Source organism: Lutra lutra, chromosome 6 (assembly GCF_902655055.1).
Source record: "Lutra lutra chromosome 6, mLutLut1.2, whole genome shotgun sequence".
Classification (NCBI taxonomy): Eukaryota; Metazoa; Chordata; class Mammalia; order Carnivora; family Mustelidae; genus Lutra; species Lutra lutra.
In genome coordinates, this window is record NC_062283.1 from 141,845,376 (window position 1) to 141,867,452 (window position 22,077).

The 22,077-nt window shown below is 42.6% G+C and overlaps 1 protein-coding gene across 1 annotated transcript in view; it reads left to right on the forward strand.

Annotated features, from left to right (window-relative positions):
* LOC125101694 (WAS/WASL-interacting protein family member 1-like) overlaps positions 1–22,077 on the forward strand; it is a 146,495-nt gene that overhangs the window by 30,648 nt on the left and 93,770 nt on the right. The window lies entirely within an intron of this gene.

Sequence of the window (22,077 nt, forward strand, 5' to 3'; positions counted from 1 at the left end):
GGCCCCGGCGCCCGGCCCGCCGTCCCACCTCCCCTCCGCTTTGTTTCCCGGCGCCGGCCTCCCTCTTCCCCGGGAGGGAGCTGACGGGGAGCTGATTGGGTCCTGGAGCTCCGGACCCCGCGGACGGCGGCAGCGCGCGGGGCGCTTCCACTCTCTCGGCGCAGCGGGCCGGGTGACAGCCGCGGCGCTCGCCAGAACTCGCTTCCACGAGGTGCCCGGGCGGCGCGAGCACGCGGGGCTCATCCCTGCAGGGGCCGGCCGGGACCTCGCGTGTCAGCGTGTCGCCGCGCTGAGCCGTCGTGGGGGCCGGGAGCGGAGCCCGGGGCGGGGGCTGGATTGCGGATCGCGGCTTTCGGCGGCTCAGCTTCTAGAGGCGCGCGCGGCCCCCGCGAAGCCCTCGGGGCCTGCGGGCGGCGGGAGCCCCGCCGCGACGGGGAGGACCAGGCGGGGGGAGGTGGCGAGGGGGACGAGTCCCGCCCCGCCCGCCCCGCCGACTGTCCCCGACGGGCCCTGCTCCTGGGGGCGGCCGAGGTGCCAAGTTTCTGGGAAAGCCGACACGTTGTGTCCCAAATGGATCATATTTACCAAAACCAGTTAAGGAAGAAAAGAGTCCTTTCTTCCCACAATTGACGGCTGACAGCCTCCGTGAAGGTATGGAGTAAGATTGCACAGGGTAGTTTATCTTTAAGAAGCGGTGAAACTTAATATTGATGGGCTTCTCTCCCTTGTTTTTAAAAGAGCAAAATGGGGTAACTTTGTTTAATTGGGGAGGGGGCAGAGAGGAGGCTGCTTGGCTTGAAGATAATGCTATTCATGGGGCGGTTTTTCTGCGTCGCCTCTGCCCTGGCTCTGAGAGAGGCAGCCTGGATTCCCTCGAAATCTTCCAGACAACTTTGGGTCCTGATACGATGTTTATTTCTACGTAGTGAAGGTCTTGGGGTTCTCATCTTACGGTTGTTCACCCATTCTACCTCCTGTTTCTCAAGGGGTGCTGACATAATGGATAGCACCTGGCTATCTCCAATTCCCTCTCCAATAGTTTAAGCTGGGTTATCTCTAGAAGTTCTTAAAATAAGTGTTGCAAGGTTCTTACAGGTGCAGACCATATGCTGTAAGTATTTCAGACCTAGGCTCTGAATAAAAAGTGTCAATTACTGGGCTAATAATTTGAGCATAACCAGTAGAACTTGTGTATATACACATTTAAAGATGTTTCCTGATATCCCTTAAGGTTTTTAAACTCTGAAAATGAAATATCAAACAAAATTGATGCAGTTCTAAAAGCAAATTTGTTTTCCGTTGGATTTTGCCTGCTTGGCTTATAAGACTTGTTGCTTTAGGGTTTTGGAGATTTTTGTGATTGGCAAATGTGAAATATATGGCAGGGTGTAATTGAGGAAGAGTTTATTTTCAGCAGCAAAACAAGCCCCTAGTGATCTCAGAATCCGGTTTCCACACCTTAACATGTCATGCCATATAAGGTGCTTTGTAGTCTGGCTCCTGCCTGCCTTTTCAGTTTTGTGCAGGGACTGTTCCCAGAGTCTCTCCTCCCTCCCCTCCTTACACACATGCACTACACACTGCCAGACACATCATACTACTTCCAAGTTGTCATTTCTAGACCACTGTCTGGAATGAATGAACATTCCGCTTACACTATTCTTACTCCGATTTCCATCTGCTGTTTACCCACACATCCTTCATGTGTCAGTCAAATACCTTCTCTAGGAGGCTTTTCTTCCTGGTTATCCCTAGGCGTTCAAGCTCCTTCTCTTATAGTAGGCAGTGCCCCTACTAGAACATTGATTTTTTTTTAAGATATTTATTTATTTATTTGACAGAGATCACAGGTAGGCAGAGAGGCAGGCAGAGAGAGGAAGGGAAGCAGGCTCCCCGCTGAGCAGAGAGCCCCAGGACCCCGGGACCATGACCTGAGCCGAAGGCAGAGGCTTTAACCCACTGAGCCACCCAGGTGCCCCTAGAACATTGGTTTTTAAAAAACACATCTAGGTATGCTACCTTGTACAGTTGGCACAGTTTGTTAACACACAGGGTTATCCTGTCCAGTGCACAAGCAGAGGTAGAAATCCAGTTTGCACCCCTCTTACCAAACTCCTGGCTCACTCGTCCTCACTGGTACAGGGCATCCCCTGTAATTCATCCAAAAACACAGTTTGGGCCAGTGATGACCCTGCTTCAGCTACTCTGCACTGCTGTACTCAGCAGCCATCCGAGAGGCTGACAGAGCAGGAGCTCAGTTAAGGTTCCTGGAATAAGTGACAAAAGAAAGGATTATTTCTATAGGACTCTAGAAAATTCTGAAGCAAGTATTTGGGGGAAGATTTCTCCTATCAGTCAGCATGTAGGAATGTGCTTCGGTTCACTCTATCTTACGTCTGGCTGTTCAGGGTGATTCTTAAACAGATGTCTTCTGCTTGATTATAGGGAAGAACCTGGGAGTATGACTTTATAGGTGGGCCTCAGAGATGTGTGCCAACACGTAATGGGCTTCCTTAGCTACTTTCTAAGGCACTAAGGTTTACATGTCTAATGGTGATTTGTTGAGAGAAGGGTGAAAGAATCTTTTTTTTTAAAAGATTTTATTTATTTATTTGACAGAGAGATCACAAACAGGCAGAGAGGCAGGCAGAGAGAGAGGAGGAAGCAGGCTCCCTGCCGAGCAGAGAGCCCGATGCAGGGCTCGATCCCAGGACTCTGAGATCATGACCCGAGCCGAAGGCAGCGGCTTAACCCACTGAGCCACCCAGGCGCTCCAGGGTAAAAGAGTCTTGAAAGTAAGGCCATAAAGAGCTTTGGTTACATTAACATGTGTTAATAAGTTGAACCAAAGTGCCATTTCATATGGGAACTTAAGTCATCCTAAAAATTACACAATTTAATTAAATTGTGGTATAAAATAGTACTTGTAAATGTCAAAGGAACTTGATTGTGTGGAATCCTGGAATCTCTGGAATTGATAGCACAGAATAACTTTAAAGATAATATGGACTAATGTTTCCATTTTATAGATAAGGAACTCCAGTACCAGGGACTTGTCTAAGGTCACAGAGTTTATGTAGGAGCATGACCAGGATGAGCTCTCAGATTCTCTGGCTCTTTGTTGCTATATTTATTCAGGTACCAGCATTCTGTCTCTTACATTGTTGGCTTCAGTTGGAAAACCTTGTACAGAGTAATTATAATTTCTCCGGGAAAGGGAAGATTCCCAGCACAAAACACGATGCCTGTTGTCAAAGTGGCATGTGATAAATATTTGCTGAATGAAGGCGTGAATGAATGAGTCAGTTGATAGTTTACTTGAATTATTCGATACAGCACAAACCAAACTCCTTTGAGTCCATTATAGTGGCGTTTGGCCTATGTGTTTGTGTTCCGTAAGTGCAGTAAAATAACACCTTCTGTTGGATAAATTTCGTGGACGATACAGGCAGGAATGGTTTTCTATAAACAGTGCCAGAACTCCTGACAACGGATCATAGAAAAACTCAGGATTTGGAATCAGTAGATCGTGCCAAAAACTAGCCTTGATTCCGGGGCCTTAAATCTCACCCGCTCGAGTTTCTTCATATAACCTCCAGAGTCTCAGAGTTATTCCAGGGGTCAGATGAGCTCGCATGTGTGAAAATGCTTCGCACACTTTGGAACACTGAATAGTAACAAAAGGAGAGAATCTGTGGCAGGAAGTGCCTACGAGGCACTGTGCTGGGCTCTTTGTACGCATGGTCCCATTTATGCCTCCAGAGAGAGCACCAGGGGCTCTATTTGTGGAATCAGGAAGAAACTGAAGCCTGCACTGCCCCTCAGTATGGAACAGGCATTTACTGAGCTCCTAAGTTGTTTTAAGTCCCTTAAATCTTTGAAGTAAGAGAACTTCTAGTAGAGAAGAAAGGCAAGTGACATTGTAATAGAAGAACAAATCACTTTAGCGAATCACCTTTTAGGCAGAGGAGATTTGCATTTTAGGCCACGCCCCCTCCAAGGTTTGTGCCGGGTGGATTTGGGAAGGGGGCGCTGGTGGAAGGAGGAGCAGTTGTAATAGGGCGGAGGCTGTAAGGCTGTGGTTCACGGGGCTGGGGACTGACCAGGAAAGATTTCCTGAACTAGCTGGTGAAATGGGCTTGGTGAGTGACAAGCATGTGGAGGGCAGGGAGGATTGTGTCCAGTTACGGATGTTCACTGATCTCAGTGACACAGAAGGAGAAGGTTGGGGACCTGTGGGGGGCCCTCATCCAAGTTCACCTAGTAATGCAGTCACAGCAGCTGCGATCGGACCCACCTCTGTCTGCTTCCACGTTCCCCTCTTATCCTGTCAGCTGTTGGCATGTCTGTAATTGTAAGTGAATCAAGGATTTTAATAACAACCTAGAATTTGAAAGCTTTTATTTTTATGAAGACGTTCCCAATCTGAAGCCCTCCCACAGATGAGGGTTGGAAGATACAGGCCTGACAGGGTTCCCCGCCAGGGGGGTGTGGTGCGTTTCCTGTCTTGGATTCTGCCCACCCTGGGATCCAGCCCGATCCTCTCCAGGCATTCCATCCAGCTGGAAGTGGGTCTGCTTTGTTTCCATTTATGAGGTTTGTAGATTGAGTAACAGAATCTGGACTGCAGCTTTCATTGTGTTTTCATGGTGCTGGGTTACAAGGTTTCTTTTAAAGTCATGGTTAGATCTCTGACTGTGTCTCTTGGACGTAGTTCTTCAGGAGTTCCCGTTACGGATTCCTTTGCGCTGGGAACAAGATGCAAAACTGGAATTTTGAAGGTTCTCTTGTCATTAGTGGTTTGGGAAACGGCATAGTGAATAAGCTTGCAGCTCTCCCCCTAAATTGATAAAAGGTACATATTCCCATTGCCTTTAAAGTGTGCTGATGGGTTTTAGTGCAGTATTTTTTTATTTTGAAATTCAAGATTTAAAAAAAAATTTTAAATTCTGGTATAGTTAACATACAGTGTTGCTCATTTCAGGTGTACACTACAGTGATTCAACAATTCTGTGCGGCACTTGGAGCTCGTCACAATGAGTGTACTTTTAATGCCCGCCATCTATTTCACACCTCCACCCTTCCACTCCCCCCCCCCCCCGCCCCCGTGACCATCGGGTTTCTAAGTGGTTTTTGTCTAGTAAAGAGGTTTCTATGCCTCAGGATTTTCATCTCCAAAAGGAGGGTGACAGCCGTGCATTCTTATAGAAGATTGTTTTGAGAATTGAGAAATTAATGAATGAATTTACATAATGTGCTTATTAGAGTCTTGCCTGCCCCAGGGAAAGAGTTGCGGAAGTGTTCATTCCCCCCTCCTTGCCATGTGGCTGTCTCACATTGTGTAAAATATGGACGTTCAGCAGGACAGAGATGTGGGGTGGTATGGCCAAGTACAGGCTGACTCCTTTGTTTTCCCATTTCTTTGCACAGCGTTCCCTTTGAGGCGTCTTCCTTGTTTGTCACACTCCTTGTCGCCCTCATCCGTCGAGACTGTACCGAGCCTTCCTTCCCAACGTCTGCTTCTCTTGGGTTTCCAGGCACTTTGTGGACATGTGGTCCGTATCAGTTGTTGCGTTCATCATGGGGTATCGCCATGACACAGGGAGTGCTGGACTTACTCTCTGCACCCCTTCCGGGTCCAGCATGGTAAGCCGCGGACACTCCCAGGTGGTGTAGATAGTGTGTGAAGTGGTCGTTGAAAATGTTTCTGAAGGTGATACCATGATGATAAAGTTGAGTGTCCCTTTGCCAGGTAGTTGACTCTTTAAGTGGACTTTATCAGTAACAAAGGGCTAAAGATGTTGTTCCATCTTTCCTAAGTGTGGGGGTGGTAGCAGTGTCATTCAATGGGTATTAATATCTAGCTTTTGGCCTGGAATATACCTTTTACTCATTTGGCAACTCCCCTAACCATAGGAGACCTTAGATTTCTCAGGAAGAAAATGGGATTGTGTTCGAGCGGTTCATCTACTGCCTTCCGGTCGCTGAGGCATCAAGTCCTCATCAGTTTTCCCTTTCAGGCCTCACACTAGGGTGGTAGTTGACAGGATAATAGTCATATTTACCCTCACTACCCTGGATAACCATGAAGCTGGTTTGAAATGGACATTTTTGTTCTTTCAAAAGAAGGCATTTGTACATAGGAACAGAAACTGAGGAAGAACACATCTGGAATACATTAAAATGAATTAAGTTATCATTTGTGTTGGTGGTGTTTGAAACGTCTGGGATTAATACTTACTGTGTGTAGACATGAACCCTTGATGAACGTTTGCCAAATCAGAGACTGAAATATTTTCCCATTTAACTTCCATTTTGAACTTTGCCTCTGGAAAAACACAATGACCCTATGAAACCATAGTTCTCTCTAAACTTTCCTTTCATAGCTGTCTGCCGAACTTCTTGTTGGGAAGGGCACTGCATGTCATGTGGGCAGATAACTTCGTTTTCCATAAGCCTTGAATCAGAAACACTTTCTGGATCCACTCTTTATATACACATCCAAGGCCACTAGTGGCTCACTCCTTTTCATTTTCTCCTGTGTCAGAATTTTGTTGTTTTATCTGGAGAACATGCAGCCCTCTCAGCTCAGTCCTCCTTCTGAAGCTCTCTCATACTTTCTTACCCCCTTCTTTTCTCTCGAAGAGTATACTCTATCCTCTGTACTCTTAGGGTCCATCTGCTAAATGATGGTATCGCCCACACAGAGGTTGTGTGTATGTCTGTGTCCTTCCCCTCTCTCAGATGTATTCCTTATTAACTGTTCAGTAGTGATCATCTGCTATTTGTGATGTTTTGGGATGCGCATGACTTTTATCAGTACCCTCATTTTTCTCCATTCTGATGGACAGCAAAGGATGAACTAGTTGAAAGATGCTTGTATGTGTTTAATTGAATTGTTCTTGGTACTTGTCTAGGCAGTCAGCATGCTGTACTGACAGAAGACTGGAGTTGTGGGTTTTGGATAGAGTTAAGAGCCTGGGTTTTGGGTAGTTTTGCCAGAAATAGGTTTGTGATCTTGAAGAAAACATGACCTCCTCCCTGTGTTTCCATTTCTTAATTTGCAGCATTGATGGCCAGGTTAATCACATTGGACTAAATGACTTTTCAGCTATAAAACTCAATGGTTCTATGCATTATTGAGTACAAGGAAACAGAAGAAAAAATGTTAGGAGAATTTTTAAGGAGCGTATTTGTTCTCTATTATTATGCTCACTGGTGTTTGAACATTACTGGGGGACTGGTCGCCATCACCCAACACTAGTAAGGAGGGCAGGGCCAGGAGCATGCTGGGTCTTGGTAAATCCAGGATGAGTAATTAGGCATGGCTAGGAGGTAGTTATCGGTGGTCTTGGGGGCTGTGGGTAATATGAGCGTCAAGGCCTCTGGGTATAGGGGAATTCTGTGTTGAGCTAGAAGGAGGACTGGGGAAGAACCTGAGATGAGAACTGTGCCTTCATGGAGGTGATGAAGGTGGCTTTCTGGAGAGCAGGGCGGGCACAGAATGTGTATAAACACAGTAGCCATGTGGAGTGCGTGTAGAAGCTAGCTGTCCTGGGACCCAAATGGAGCTATCCTGAAAATGTGGTAAAATGATGGCATTGCTGAGCCTCAATGTGACGGATTGTGAAGATGACCAGTCAGAGGAGGATTTAGGTGGTGGTCAGGTCTTGTTACCTTCTCTTACAGGTGGAGAAACTGAGGCCAGTGATGGCAGTTCTCAAACTTGACTTTGCCTGTCAGTTTGGAAATTAAAGTTAGCTTTTTAAAAAAATTTAAATTCAATTAGCTAACATATAATACATCATTAGTTTCAGATGTAGTATTCAGTAACTTATCAGTTGTGTATAACACTCAGGGCTCATCACATCATGTGCCCTCCTTCATGCCCATAACCCAGTACTTTGACGGCAGATCAAAGTGTAGATTTCTGGAATTTACCCTGTGATGATGATTCTGGAGATCTGGGGTGCATTTTATCAAGCACATTAGGTGTTGCTGGTGGCTGTAGTTTGAGAAACTCTGCCCTTTGGGTGACATTTGCCCTGTAGGACACTCGGCTTTGAGAGGAGGTTGGGTTGTGCCAGTGGAATCCATGCACCTTTCCTGTGTCTGTCCCCTGCCTGGTGCTTGTCTGAAGTGGTTTGTCTAGGATTGGGAGGACCTAACCATGTTAGTTAATTTGCCAGAGAGGAGCAAGAGACTCGGAGGTTATCCACCTACAAATATAGTTTTCCTTATTTTCTGACTGATCTGTGATTTGTAGTGTAACAGGCACTATTTTTAAAAAGAAACATTTGGGTGAGTGGTGCCTGGGTGGCTCAGGTGGTTGAGTGTGGGACTCTTGATTTCAGCTTTGATCATGATCTCTAGGTCTTGAGATCAAGGATTGAGCCCCACTTCAGCCCGTGCTCAGGAGGGAGTCTGTTTGGGATTCTGCTTCCCGCCACCTCACGCGTGTGTGCGCACTCTCTCTAAATAAAAATCTTAAACATTTGGTCATTAAAGAAAAGATTTGTTAATTATATGAATTCTAAGCATATTAATAGTGAAAACTAGTAGAGAAAATTTCAGTGTATTTAGGAACATGTATTTTGTAATAACTTAATGAAAAAGCATTTCTATCTTCAATAAAGATTATTTCCTGAAAAACCCTAACAGGCAGGATTTTGCTTAGTTCTATTTCAGGTTTCTGTGTAATTTGGATTTTAAAATTACTTGTCTAGAAACTGGGGGTTGTCACTAAATCCAACTTTTATAAGTTCCACCTTGGCCATTAGTCTAAATGTGTGAGGAAATGGAGTCCAGAAGGATGGTTGACATCTCTGGAGCCTTGGTGTGTGTTATGAGAACGTCATTGCAATATGGCATTTTCTGAAGAGCTGTCTGTCACAGAAACTAAATTTTGATAGCTTGATAAATCTCATTAGTTGAATTGACTCAAACTTGAATGGTGTATACACAGTTGGCAGACAACACTTGGAATTTTCAGCAGATCAATAAATGAGTAGTTCTGAAAATAAATGAGCACATTCTCATTTTATTGTCAATGTGAAATAACACCTCAGAATTTTTGTGTTGTCTAAAGGAAAAATTTTAAACATTTATAGAATGCATTAGAAATTCTTTTTTTTTTAAAACGTAATTTTATTTGAGAGAGAGAGAGAGCACAAGTGGAATAAGGGACAGAGAGAAGCAAACTCCACACAGAGGAGGGAGCCCGATGTGGGATCATGACCTCAGGATCATGACCTGAGCCAAAGGCAGATGCCTAACTGACTTAGCCACCCATGTGCCCCTAGAATGCATTAGAAATTCTTGAATAATTTCAGTACACTTATATTTCTGTGTGCAGAAGATATGACAGACTTTTAAAAATAATGATACAGACAGGATTTATATTCAAATACACATTAAAAATGTCTCAAATCTCAAACTGCAGTATTACTTCAAGAATTGTCATGTATTGGGGCACCTGGGTGGCTCAGTGGGTTGGGCCTCTGCCTTCGGCTCAGGTCATGGTCCCAGGGTCCTGGGATTGAGCCCCACATCGGGCTCTCTGCTCAGCGGGGAGCCTGCTTCTCCCTCTTTCTCTGCCTGCCTCTCTGCTTACTTGTGATCTTTCTCTCTGTCAAATAAATAAAATCTTAAAAAAAAAAGAATTGTCATGTATCTGCATTTTATTATTTATTTATTTACTTATTTATAGAGAGGGGGAGAAAGGAGGGAGGAGGGGCAGAGGAAGAGGGGGAGAGAGAGATTCCCAGGCAGGCTCCACGCCTAGCCTGGATTTGGGACTTGATCCCACACCTCTGAGATAATGACCCGAGCTGAAATCAAGAGTTGGCTGCTGAACAGACTGAGCCACCTAGGTGCCAGTCAGTCAGCATTTTAGAACAGAGTAACTTTTAGAAATCTTTTAATTCAGCCCATTTCTCAGAAGAGAGGCTTGATGTTTGAGGGAAACGATCTGCTTTAATTCTCTATCATAAGTTAGTGGCAAGCAGAGCTAGGCATAGATCATAGGATTGTCGAGACTTTTTTTTTCTCTGCTTGACAGTGAGGAGGACCTGTTACAAGGACTGCATCAAAGAACCAGGAAATGTTTTAGATTTTCTTTGGGAATGGAAATGAAACCTATAACTTTATAGAATTTTTGGAATCCGCGAAAGGCAGTAACAGGTTCTTAGCTTGTGTACTTTAGAGGTGGCCCAAAGGAAGGCACAACTTTACATAGGACGGCCTACAGCTGGAGCTTATGTTGTTGTTTCAAGCAGATTTTGTCATCTGCACAAAGAAAAATAGACGTTTTTCTAATAAATTGTGAGTAGGGGATTTGAGGATACTATATACATTATTGGGGGTGAAAGGAATTTTAGAAGCAATCTAGTTTACTCCCCCCAACCCCCCTCCGACCTTTTAAAAGATTTTATTTTTTTAAGTAATCTCTGCACCCTAGGTGGGGTTTGAACTCACAACCCTGAAGTCAAACGTTGCATGCTTTCATGACTAAGCCAGCTGGGGCACCTCTAGTTCACCCCTTTATTTTGTGTAAGAAGATACATGGCTTTGTCTTGCCTTTATGTTTATAAATAGCTGTGAGGGGCGCCTGGGTGGCTCAGTGGGTTAAGGCCTCTGCCTTCGGCTCAGGTCATGATCTCAGGGTCCTGGGATCGAGCCCCGCATCGGGCTCTCTGCTCAGTGGAGAGCCTGCTTCCTCCTCTCTCTCTCTCTCTCTGCCTGCCTCTCTGCCTACATGTGATCTCTGTCTGTCGAATAAATAAATAAAATCTTAAAAAAAATATAAATAGCTGTGATGTTTTTGTTAATTGTTTTGAAAAGCAACAACTGATACTTTAAATTCTATCAACCTGTGCTAATTATCATGGTCTGAAGTCTGGTTTCCACATTTTGTGTCTTTGCTATTGAAGTGTTTTGTAGGCTTTTGCAGGTCAGCAAACAGGAGTTTGTGTGAGGTGGGGGTAGGGGAACGTTGCGAGGAGATGAGGAGGGCTTTACCTATCAGATCTTCAATATTGCAGTGCATTCCTGTATGCTAATTAATCTGAAGTGAATAAATGAGCAGAGGCTATGTTAATGTTCTTTGTGAGCCAATCATACTATTCACATTAGTTAATTCAGGAAATTAGCTAAAAGCTTCTCCCTCTTAACACTTCTCCCCCCAAGCCTCCACTTTGGTATATATGGTATTTACTTTCCAAGGTGAAAGTTCACCTACCGAGAGCTTAATAGGAAGTAGTTTGAAAGATTTTATTTCCTAAAGGAAAAAGATGATCAAGCGTTTGAATAGTGTGACTCTCACTTTGTTTCTTAATTTTTAGATGTTCAACCTTCATGTTATAATTTCTCATTTGACACTCTTGAAATCTGTTAACATAGCATGAAATTGACACATGGCTCACAACAGCTACTCTGCGTAGCGCCTCTTGTATGTTTATTCCGCAGAAGGTCAGCAAATTCACCTGTGTAGGTTATGGATTTCTACCTCCGATCTTACAAACACTGAGGCCTAGTGGAATTAATCTCCTCAGGCTGGGGGTGAGAAGTAGCTGTGTTTCTACTTATTTCTAGGTATCTGAACTAGGTTTTTCTAAAAGGAGCTGTCTTATAGTTTAATATTCTTCCCGTAGTTTAATAATCTTTTAGCTCTCTTTTTGGTGCTTTCCTTAGATATTATTGGTCACAGCAGTCTAGGGTACCATGATTCTGGTTTTCTGAAAATAAGTTCCTTAGTATTGTTAAACCCTTTTGAGGTTTAATTTCTTTCTTTCTTTCTTTTTTAAGATTTATTTATTTATTGGAGAGCGAGAGCAAGTGCGTGAGGGGTAGACGGAGAGGGAGAGAATCTCAAGCAGATTCTCTGCTGAGCGTGGAGCCCAGTGTGGGGCTTGATCCCTCGACTCAGAGATTGTGGCCTGAGCCAAAACCGAGAGTCAAACCCTTAACCAGCTGAGCTACCCAGGTGCGCCACTGAGCTTTAATTTCTGAAATATTAGTGAATCCTGCGCTCTTGAATTATTATTTGAGAACTGTGGTCCTTTTGTTTATTTGACTTTTTGGGTTGTGGATATTCCTATTGGGAGAAAAAAAAAAGTCACGGACTGTGTGATAGCTTTATTTGAATTCCTCCTTGTGATGTTTTCCACCTTTCCAGTGGGTGAATCTGCAGTTCGGTTCAGTATTTTGGGGGCATTTGCTTCATGTGTGCTTCTAGTGGAGATGTGGGATCCGAATAGGAGGAGGAAGAGAATAATGGAAGGAATGGGCTATGCTCCAAAACAGAGGCTCTCAAACTTCAGGGCGTCCAAATCACCTGGAGTGTCTATTAAAACACAAATGGCGGGACCCTACCGTCCCACCCTTACCCTATCTGATTAGGATCTGGGATTGGCCTGAGAATTTTCATTTCTGAAAAGTTTCCAAGAGATGCTGCTTCCATCGATCCTGGCCACCTCTGGAGGACTGCTGCTCTGAAGGTGCGGTGCTGGTCTGCTCTGAATGGGGTTGTAGATCCATAGATAGCATTCAGCTTCTCCGGGTTTCTGTTTTCCTATTTGTGAAATGTACAATATCACTGGTTTTTCACACCTTTGAAATCAGAGGAATCTTTTGTTCCAAACTACATCTTTTGTGAATCTCCAAGATACGAAAGAGATAAAGTGGAATTATGTGAGTTACAGCGGGGGCAGAGGACAAAAGGATTCATGTGTCCTTTTGGCTTTCTTACTCCCCTGAGATGGGGATGGGGAAGGTCCCTGGGGCCCCTCCACAGAACTGAATGTAGTCGTGAATCCCATAGAGGAGACTTTCTAAGGCCCCAAGCATCGGTACCTTTCTCTTTGATTCTGCAGGCTCTTGACTGCTACTTAAAAAGTTGGAAGAAACTGATTTGTGCGTTTTAATATAAGAAACTGTGTTTAGGATATGTAAATAGGTAGGAAGTAAATGAGTTTGAGACTTTCATGGTGACAGAAGATTTCCAGCTCATTTCAGGTACAAATGGGGAAATTAGTAGAAAGGAAACGGGGCAAGGGAGAGGGGATGATTTGGGTATCAAGGATGTGCCTTCCTGCCTTTGTATTAGTATGTGTGATTGAAGTCCTATAATTTAACCTGTTCTTGCAAGTCTGATAGTTAAGCCTGAAATGGAATTTCCTACTCTTGACTGGAATCTTTGTTGGAAGATAGATGAGAGGGAGAGCAGCAGTAATAATGTCTCAATAAAAGGAATAAAGATCTCGTAGGTCACAAGTGTCCAGAGAGGATGTGTACCTACTGCTCTTGTTTCCTTTTGTCATCCACTTTATGGAAACCCTAAAATCAGCCTTAAGGTAAATTGTAACTTAGGTTAAACTTGATTTTGGTACTCAGTGATTCTGCTTGGGGCTTTAGGAAACCCTTATATTCATTCTTTTTCCTTATCTCACTGTCATTATAGGAAAAGACCTACAAAGGGGTGCCTGGGTGGCTCAGTGGGTTGAAGCCTCTGCCTTTGGCTCAGGTCATGATGTCAGGGTCCTGGGATTGAGGCCCACATCAGGCTCTCTGCTTAGTGGGAAGCCTGCTTCCTCCTCTCTGTCTTGCCTGCCTCTCTGCCTACCTGTCATCTCTGTCTGTCAAATAAATAAATAAAATCTTAAAAAAAAAAAAGACCTACAAAATAGCTATCCATAAATATGGAATAATTTCTGTGGTCTGTTACATGAAGACATTTAGGGACAGAACACTATACAGTATGCAGCCTTTTGAATAAAACCGTATTTTTCAAACTGTCACAGGCAATGACATCAGTTTAGTGGGTCAGGTTGTTTTCTTTAAAAATTTTTTTTAATTGTAGGCTTTTTTTTTGTTTTGTTTTTTTAATTCCAATGGCTTTCTGACTTTTCTTTTTTTGACCAGCATCCATATTAAGACACAGGAGGTAGAATAACAAAGCATAATATGGAATAGAAAGTATCTAAGTATATTGCATGTAGTAAGGTTAACTATTACTTGAAACTTTTTAGTTTAATATATTTATATACATACAGATGTGTGTCTGTGCCTTAAGTGTGTATTGTACATAGTATATTAGGGTTCTGTAGAGTATATTAGGATGCTGTATGTATCCTAAGTATCCAAGAAGAGTTTTATTTTTTATGATTTTATTTTTTCTAATTTTTATTTAAATTTTAGTTAATATACAGTGTAATACTGCTTTCAAGGGTGGAATTCAGTGATTCATCACTTCCATATAACACCCAGTGCTCATTGCAAAGCTAAGAAAAATAAGTCAGATAAAGACAAGTGCCATCCTTTTTTTTTTTTTTTTTAAGATTTTATTTATTTGACAGACAGAGATCACAAGTAGGCAGAGAGGCAGGCAGAGAGAGAGAGAAGAGGAAGCAGGCTCCCTGCGGAGCAGACAGCCGGATGCGGGGCTCGATCCCAGGACCCTGGGATCATGACCTGGGCGGAAAGCAGAGGCTTTAATCCACTGAGCCACCCAGGTGCCCCGACAAGTGCCATCTTTAATCGCCATCGCCCATCTCGCTCATCCCAGGCTCACCTTCCTCTGTCAACCCTTAGTTTGTTCTTTGCTGTTAAAGGTCCCTTATGGTTTGCTTCCCTCTCTTCTTTTTTTCCTTCCCTTTCCCTATATTCATCTGTTTTATTTCTTGAATTCCAAATATGAGTGAAATATGGCATTTGGCTTTCTCTGATTGACTTACTTTGCTCAGCATAATACACTCTAGCTCCCTCCATGTCATTGCAAATGTCAAGATTTCATTCTTTGATGACTAATATTTCATTGTATATATGTACCACATCTTTTTTTTTTTTTTTTTTTAAAGATTTCTTTGATAGCACAAGTAAGCGGTGGGAGAGGGAGGGAGAGGGAGAAGCAGGCTTCCCATCCCTTTGAGCAGGGAGCTTGCCATGGGGCTCCATCCCAGGACCCTGGGATCATGACCTGAGCCAAAGGCAGTTGCTTAACCGACTGAACCACCCAGGAGCCTGATGGACCACATCTTCTTTATCCATTAATCAGTTGATGGACATTTGGGCTCTTTGCATGATTTGGCTATTGTTGATAATGCTGCTATATCAAAAGAGTTTTATTATATGGAAGTGAGTCACATGATTTTGGAGGCTGGTAAATCCAGAATCTGCAGTGTGGGCAGGCAGCCTGGAGACCCAGGAGAGCCAGTGGTGCAGATAAAGTCTGATGGAGTCTTGTTCAATCAGGTCTTTTTAAAAAAATTTTTTTTTCAAGTTTTCTATTTTAATCACCGGTTGCTCATCCTAAGTGCACTCCTAAATCCCCATCCCTGATTTCCCCCACCCCCCCACCCACTTCCCCTTGTAACCATCAGTTTGTTCTCTGTATTTAGGAGTCTGTTTTGCTTTGTTTCTCTTTTTTTCCCCTTTTGCTCATTTGTTTTGTTTCTTAAGTACTACATATGAGTGAAATCATATGGTATTTTTCTTTTGTCTGACTTATTTCTCTTAGCCAGATACTTTCTAACTCTATCCATGTCTTTGCAAATGGCAAGATTTCATTCTTTTTTATGGCTGAGTACTATTCCATTGTATATCTATACCACATCATGTTTATCCATTCATCAGTTGATGGACACTTGGGTTGCTTCCATGTCTTGGCTATTGTAAGTAATGCTGCTGTGAATATAGGGGTGCATGTATTCCTTTGAATTAGTGTTGTTTTGTATTCTATGGGTAAATACCCATTAGTGCAATTGCTGGATTGTAGGGTAGTTCTATTTTTAACTTTTTGGGGAACTTCCATACTGTTTTTCTCAGTGGCTGCACCAGTTTGCAAAAGGGTTCCTTTTCCTCCACATCCTTGCCAAAAACTGTTGTTTCTCATGTTGTGGATTTAGCCACGGAGAGGTGTGAGGTGATATTATGATTTTGATTTGCATTTCCTTGATAAGTGATGATGAGCATCTTTTCACACGTCTGTATGTCACTGGAGGAAGGTCTGTTCATGCCTTTTGCCCATTTTTAAATTGGATTATATGTTTATAAGTTCATTATATATTTTGGTTACTGACCCTTTAGCGAATACATCATTTGCAAATATCTTCTCTTATTCCATAAGTTGCCTTTTAGTTTTGTTGATTTTTTTCCTTCGCTATGCAGAAGCTTTTTGTTGGGATGTGGTCCCAACAGTTTATTTTTGCTTTTGTTTTCCTTGCCTCAGGGGATCTGCCTAGAAAAAAGTTGCTGTGGCTAACATCAAAGAAATTACTGTCTGTGCTTTTTTCTATGATATTTATGCACGCCAGATTAGTACAGCTTTGTAATATACTTGAAGTCCAGGATTGTGATGCCTCCAGCTTTTTCTTTTTCAAGATTGCTTTGGGGTCTTTTGTGGATCTATACTTACTTTAGACTTGTTCTAGCTCTGTGGAAAAATGCTATTGGTATTTTGATGGGAATTGCTATAGACTGCTGTAGTAGTATGGACATTTTAACAGTATCTGACCTTCTCATCCGTGAGCATGGAATATTTTTCCGTTTGTGTCATCCTTACTTTCTTTCACCAGTGTTCTATAGTTGTCAGGGTACAGGTCTTTCACCTCTTTTGTGAGGTTGATTTCTAGGTATCTTACGGGTTTTGGTGCAACTGGAAGTGGGATTGTTTTCTTAATTTCTCTTTCTGCTGCTTCATTTTTGATGTGTAGGAATGCAGCAGATTTCTGTACATTGATCTTCTATTTTGTGACTTTACTGAATTCATTTATCAGTTTCAGCAGTTTTTTTTTTTTTGTGGAGTCTTTCAGGTTTTCTCTATATAGTACAGAAATAGTATAGTATCATCTGCAAATAGGGAAAGTTTTACTTCTTCCTTACTAATCTGGATGTCTTTTGTTTCTTTTTCTTGTCTGATGGCTGTGGCTGGGACTTCCAGTACTACGTTAAATAAAAGTGATGAGAGTGGGCATCCTTGTCTTGTTCTTCGCCTTAGGGAAAAGCTCTCAGTACATCACCACTGAGGATTATGTTCACTGTGGGTTTTTCATGTATGATCTTTATTATACTGAGGTATGTTCCCTCTAAACCTACTTTGTTGAGGTTTTTATCATGAGAGGATGTTGTATTTGTCAGATGCTTTTTCTGCATCTTTTGAGGTGATCATATGGTTCTTATCCTTTCTCTTATTGATGTGCTGTATGACATTGCTTTGCCAATATTGAACCATCCTTGCAACCCAGAAACAAATCCCACTGGATTGCGGTGAATGATTTTTTAAAATATATTGTGGGATTTGTTTTGCAAGTATATTGAGTATTTTTGAGTCTCTGTTCACCAGAGATATTGGCTTGTAGTTCTCTTTTTTTGTGGTGTCTTTATCTGGTTTTGGTATCAGGGTAATTCTGGCCTCATGGAATGAATTTGGAAGTTTTTTTTTCTCTTCTGTTTTTCAGGCAGGTCTTTTTGTTATAGTCAGGCCTTCCACTGATTGGACGAGGCCTACTCACGTGAAGGGCAGCCTGTTTTATTCCAAGTTCATGGATTTAAAATGCTGATCTCATCCCCAAAACATCCTTTAAGTTGACAAAATCACTATCCTATATAGGTATATTAAGGTATAAAGCAAAATAGGTCTTATATATGTGGATATATCTCTATATAGGGTTATATATAGATATATATTTACAGAGGGCTATGTGTGTATACATATTAATGCCATAGATAGGTAGATACTGTGGACTCTCTGCAGGATTCACAAAACATGTCAGAGTCTTAGAGCAGAAGTTCTCAGTCTGGGGAAAGGGTACTTAATCACCTTGGGAGCTTTTCTGAACTCTGTATGTCTGTGTCAGGTCTTCCTTACACTTTTGTGCCTTTCCCGCAAGAGTGATTTTTTGGGATACCTGGGTGTCTCAGTCGGTCAAGCCACTGCCTTTAGCTCAGGTCATGATCCTAGGGTCTTAGAATCGAGTCCCGCATAGGGCTCTTTGCCTAGCGGGGAGCCTGCTTCTCCCTCTGCCTGCTCTGCCTGCTGCTCCCCCTGTTTGTGTTCTCTGTCTCTGACCAAAAAAAAAAAAAGTAAATAAAATCTTAAAAAAAAAAAAAGAATGAGTTTTAAAATGGGGAGGGGGACGTGGATAGAAAGTAGCAAAATATTTTCCGATGGAGCTTGGCAGGACTGAAGAGAGGAGAAGACTGTAGCTCTGAGGGTGGGTTTTTGGCATCAGCCAGCAGTTGGTGGTAATGGGCCCTTGGGGGCAGCGGGCCTCACTGAGGCCCCTAGGAGCTCCCCTTGCTCCTGTAGTGGGTACAGTACCTGAGGCTCCTGGAAGCTAACAGACACTCAGTTGTTTGCTTCTCCTTAACTATGTGGAAACCACTGCTGCCTTACCTGCCCTCTGCACTGTACCCAGGCGCCAGTGTTCATGGTAAGTGAGAGTATATGTGGTAGTAATGCCTATGGTGTGTATCAGCTGGTGCCATATACTTGTGGCATGAACCATCTTTAAAGTTTTATAATTGTGTTATTACAACAGATCTTTGAAAACATGACAGACCTACCCTTTGAATCACAGGTTACCAGTTTTATTCTGGTTGGTTTCCCTGGAGGTGAGGGCTTTGGGGAGACCTGGCAACTATTGCTATGTAGAAACATAAGTTAATAGGCTGCTCCTCTTAAGCCTGGGAAGTTGATAAAAAAAAAAAAAATGAAAGAACAGTTCTTTTCAGGCCTTATTAATGTTGGGTGAGCGCTCTATGACACAGAGTGATGTTAAAAAATGACTTCTTAGATATGGTAGGTAGCCGCTCAATTTGAAAACACAATTGTCATTTTATGGGCCAGGGATGCTGTTCTATTCTTAAAGGAAACTTCGGGAAAGGTAACTATTAGTCTGTGCTTGAACTTTTGAAAATTAGAAGCTTTCTCCCTTGGTCTTGACCTCATGTTGCAGTTTTCCTGAATATCTCCCTTTTTTTACATGAACTGAATTGAGATTGTGTGCCTTCTCTGATTTTTCTTATCATATTAAGATAATTGGGCATGAAATATTTATTTTGAACAGCACAGTTACTTGAGCCATTCTCAGTTCTGAACTGTGAAATGGGGCTGTCTCAGGCCATACTTCCTTCAGTCCTATTGATCTGTTTTTCTCCTCAGAGGTGGGTCTGACAGTGACCTTATGAGTAGTATATAATTTAAACATGCACAAAACATAATTTTCGTTCCTTTGGGATTGTCCTCAGTTTTTATACCTTATCTGGCTCTCCAGAATCCATTAAATTACAGCTGTTTTAGTATTTGTCCAAGTCACTAAAACCAGTGAGCTCTCCCTGGGGAGACAGTAAACTTTTGATGGGCATACCAGTCAAATGGAATTCTTTTGCAAACAAACACTTCTTCAGGATTATTCTTATAAATGCATAGAGAAGTTGGCAACCTTTGGGTACTTTTGGAGGGATTCTGGTGGGTACCAAATGGCGCATAGCTACTATCTGCTTGAGAAATGTTAACAAGAGGCTTAGTTTTTCTGAATGTGTGTTTTGGCTTTTTGAGATAGCTTCTATGCAGGAAGAACCTTCTTTTAAAACCAAATGTAGACTCTGGACTTTCTCCAAGAGAAGTATTATAAATATATCAAAGCTGATACTGTGCTGAATTTCTTTATAGAAAGAAAAAAGGAGTGGTTAATAAAATGTAGCGTTTGAGTAGAGCTCAAATTCAAAGAGACTATCTTCTGTTCTGGCCAGTTTATTACAAACCTTTTATGATGAAGTCCTGATTCCCTCTACCTACTCCCTCCATTGTTCTGTTCCATTTTATGTATGTCTCTTCACAGTTTCATCCTTTTTTTTTTTTTTTTTTTTTTTTTGCTATGAGAGTTTGCTGAGAAAAAAAAGAGTTCACAGAGTAGGAAGAGAAAGATAACCCTTACATATTTTGTTTTATCCTCCGTTTGAGCTTTTTGATTGAATGTAGTTTTGCAAAAAACAAACAAAAACAAAAAAAAACCCAAAACAAAAACAAAAACCAACACCCTGTTTTTTTTTTTTCCTACCTCTATGCTGAGTGCATGGGTGGGGTTGTTAAAAGAAAAAGCAAGCCCATCCACTAAACCCTTTAAGTCATGATTCTATCATATATGATAGTAGTTCATAGAACTAGCCACAGGACAGTTTGTGAGGCTATCACAGAAATACATAATCTATCCACCCACCCCACCCCACCTTAAAATCTTACAGGGCAGCATTTGGAGCCCCTGAACTATTCGAATCTTAAAATACCAGGCGAGACCTTAGAGTCATTCCACATTAGCTTTAGAGGACAGGTGAGGGAAATGACTTGCCCACCTTCTCCTCCCAGGTAAGTGGGGGCATCAGGCTCTGGTTCCCCAGTTTCCTCCTCCTCCCTTCCTCTTCACCCCTCGCTGGGCTGGAGGCCCCCGGCTTTCTCCACCATAATGAGAAGCTCTCGTGGCTCCTGTAGTGCCGCTGGGTTTTTTGGATGCAGCCGCTTGTTTTGATCACCTGTGCCACAGAAAGTGCACCTGCTGCAGGTAATCTGGAAAGCGACTATAAAATATGTCTCTGCCTGTTACATGTTTGATGTTCTATAAATCCCCACGTTCAGAGTTTGGCATAGAATGTTGTCTCTTTTGCTTTGAAATTGTGCTGTCCAGAGCTGCACTTTGTAAAGGACGTGCTGCGAAAGATTGAGGGGCTCAAGGGAAGTCAGGGGAAAGGCAGGGTGACTGACTCACTGATCTCTCTTGTGCATCAGGCACTGTGCTGGGTCCTCTCACATGGCTCTTAAAATGAATGCTCCCCTCCACTACGGGAGAAGGATTTTGGGAATCCATATTGTAGCTGAGGATACTGTGAGGCATACAGCTGGGACTGGATCCCAGTTTGCCTGACTTCATATCCTTCCTCCTGGTTCTTTCTTGAGAGGCGGCAGGGTGGAGAGCATGTGTGTGTTTTACAAGCCAGATGGAATTCTGAAGAGCTGCTCAGCTCTGACAGCTGTTTAAATTATCTCTGACACCGCGTCCCGCCATTAGAATGGGTGATGGATTGTTGACAGTTCCCATCAGAAGAGGCTGGAGCCCAGGTTGGTGGAGCAGAGCTCACAGTCTTTCCAAAGTGTGAAGCGTGATTGAAACTTGGATTCTAATCATTACTGCGAGGCTAGAAAACATTTAAGATACTGTGAGGCGGGTTTTTTTTTTTTTTTAACAACTTAGGTGGAGCAGATCATTATTCTGTTTGCTTTGAGAAAAAAAAAATGCAGGGATCTTTTCCACATACCAGAGTTCAGAAAAAGTATTTTGATTTATCTCATGCTATTTGTATTAATTTTCCATGTGTATTGACTTTATGCCCTTGAAAATCTATATCTTTATCCTTATCTCCCTTCATGGGTGTGGGTTTCATCTCTCTAGCTGGTATGTATACTTTTTTTTTGGAGAGAGCGAGAGAGAGCACACACTTATATGCTCCGGAGAGCAGGGAGGGGGGGTTAAGAGGCAGAGGGAAAGAGTGAATGGCTTGAGCTGCAATCAAGAATTGGAAGCTCAATGGACTGAGCCACCCCGGTGCCCCTGTGTGTATACTCTTTAAGGTTGCTGAACTTATCTTATTTCTTGTCCTTCCTCAATTACTCAGGACAGAGTTTAACTCAGGCATCAAGTAAATGCTTAATAAGTCATTTTCATTGTATTTCAAATGGCGAGTTTGGATTATTATGCCAAATAGTTTTCAAGCTTTGTCTCCTCCAGTTTTATTTAGTAAGTTTTGTTCACTTCACCCTAGTGATTTTTTTCTATTATAATGGGATGGGGCTTTCTTGCTGTTTTAATGGCAGCTGGTTCTGACTGTCTGATGTAGGAAACTCTATCAGGAGACAAATGTGATCGTGAAACTGCTCTCTGCCGTTTGTATAAATGGAGGTTGATTTTGGGTAGGGCGGTCTTTCTGTTATTCCATCTTCGGATTTTGGTCATTTTGGAGTATACACTACACCCTATTGTAGTTTCTTGTCCATTTATCTTATGTGATTTGTTTACTTACCCTGTTTCT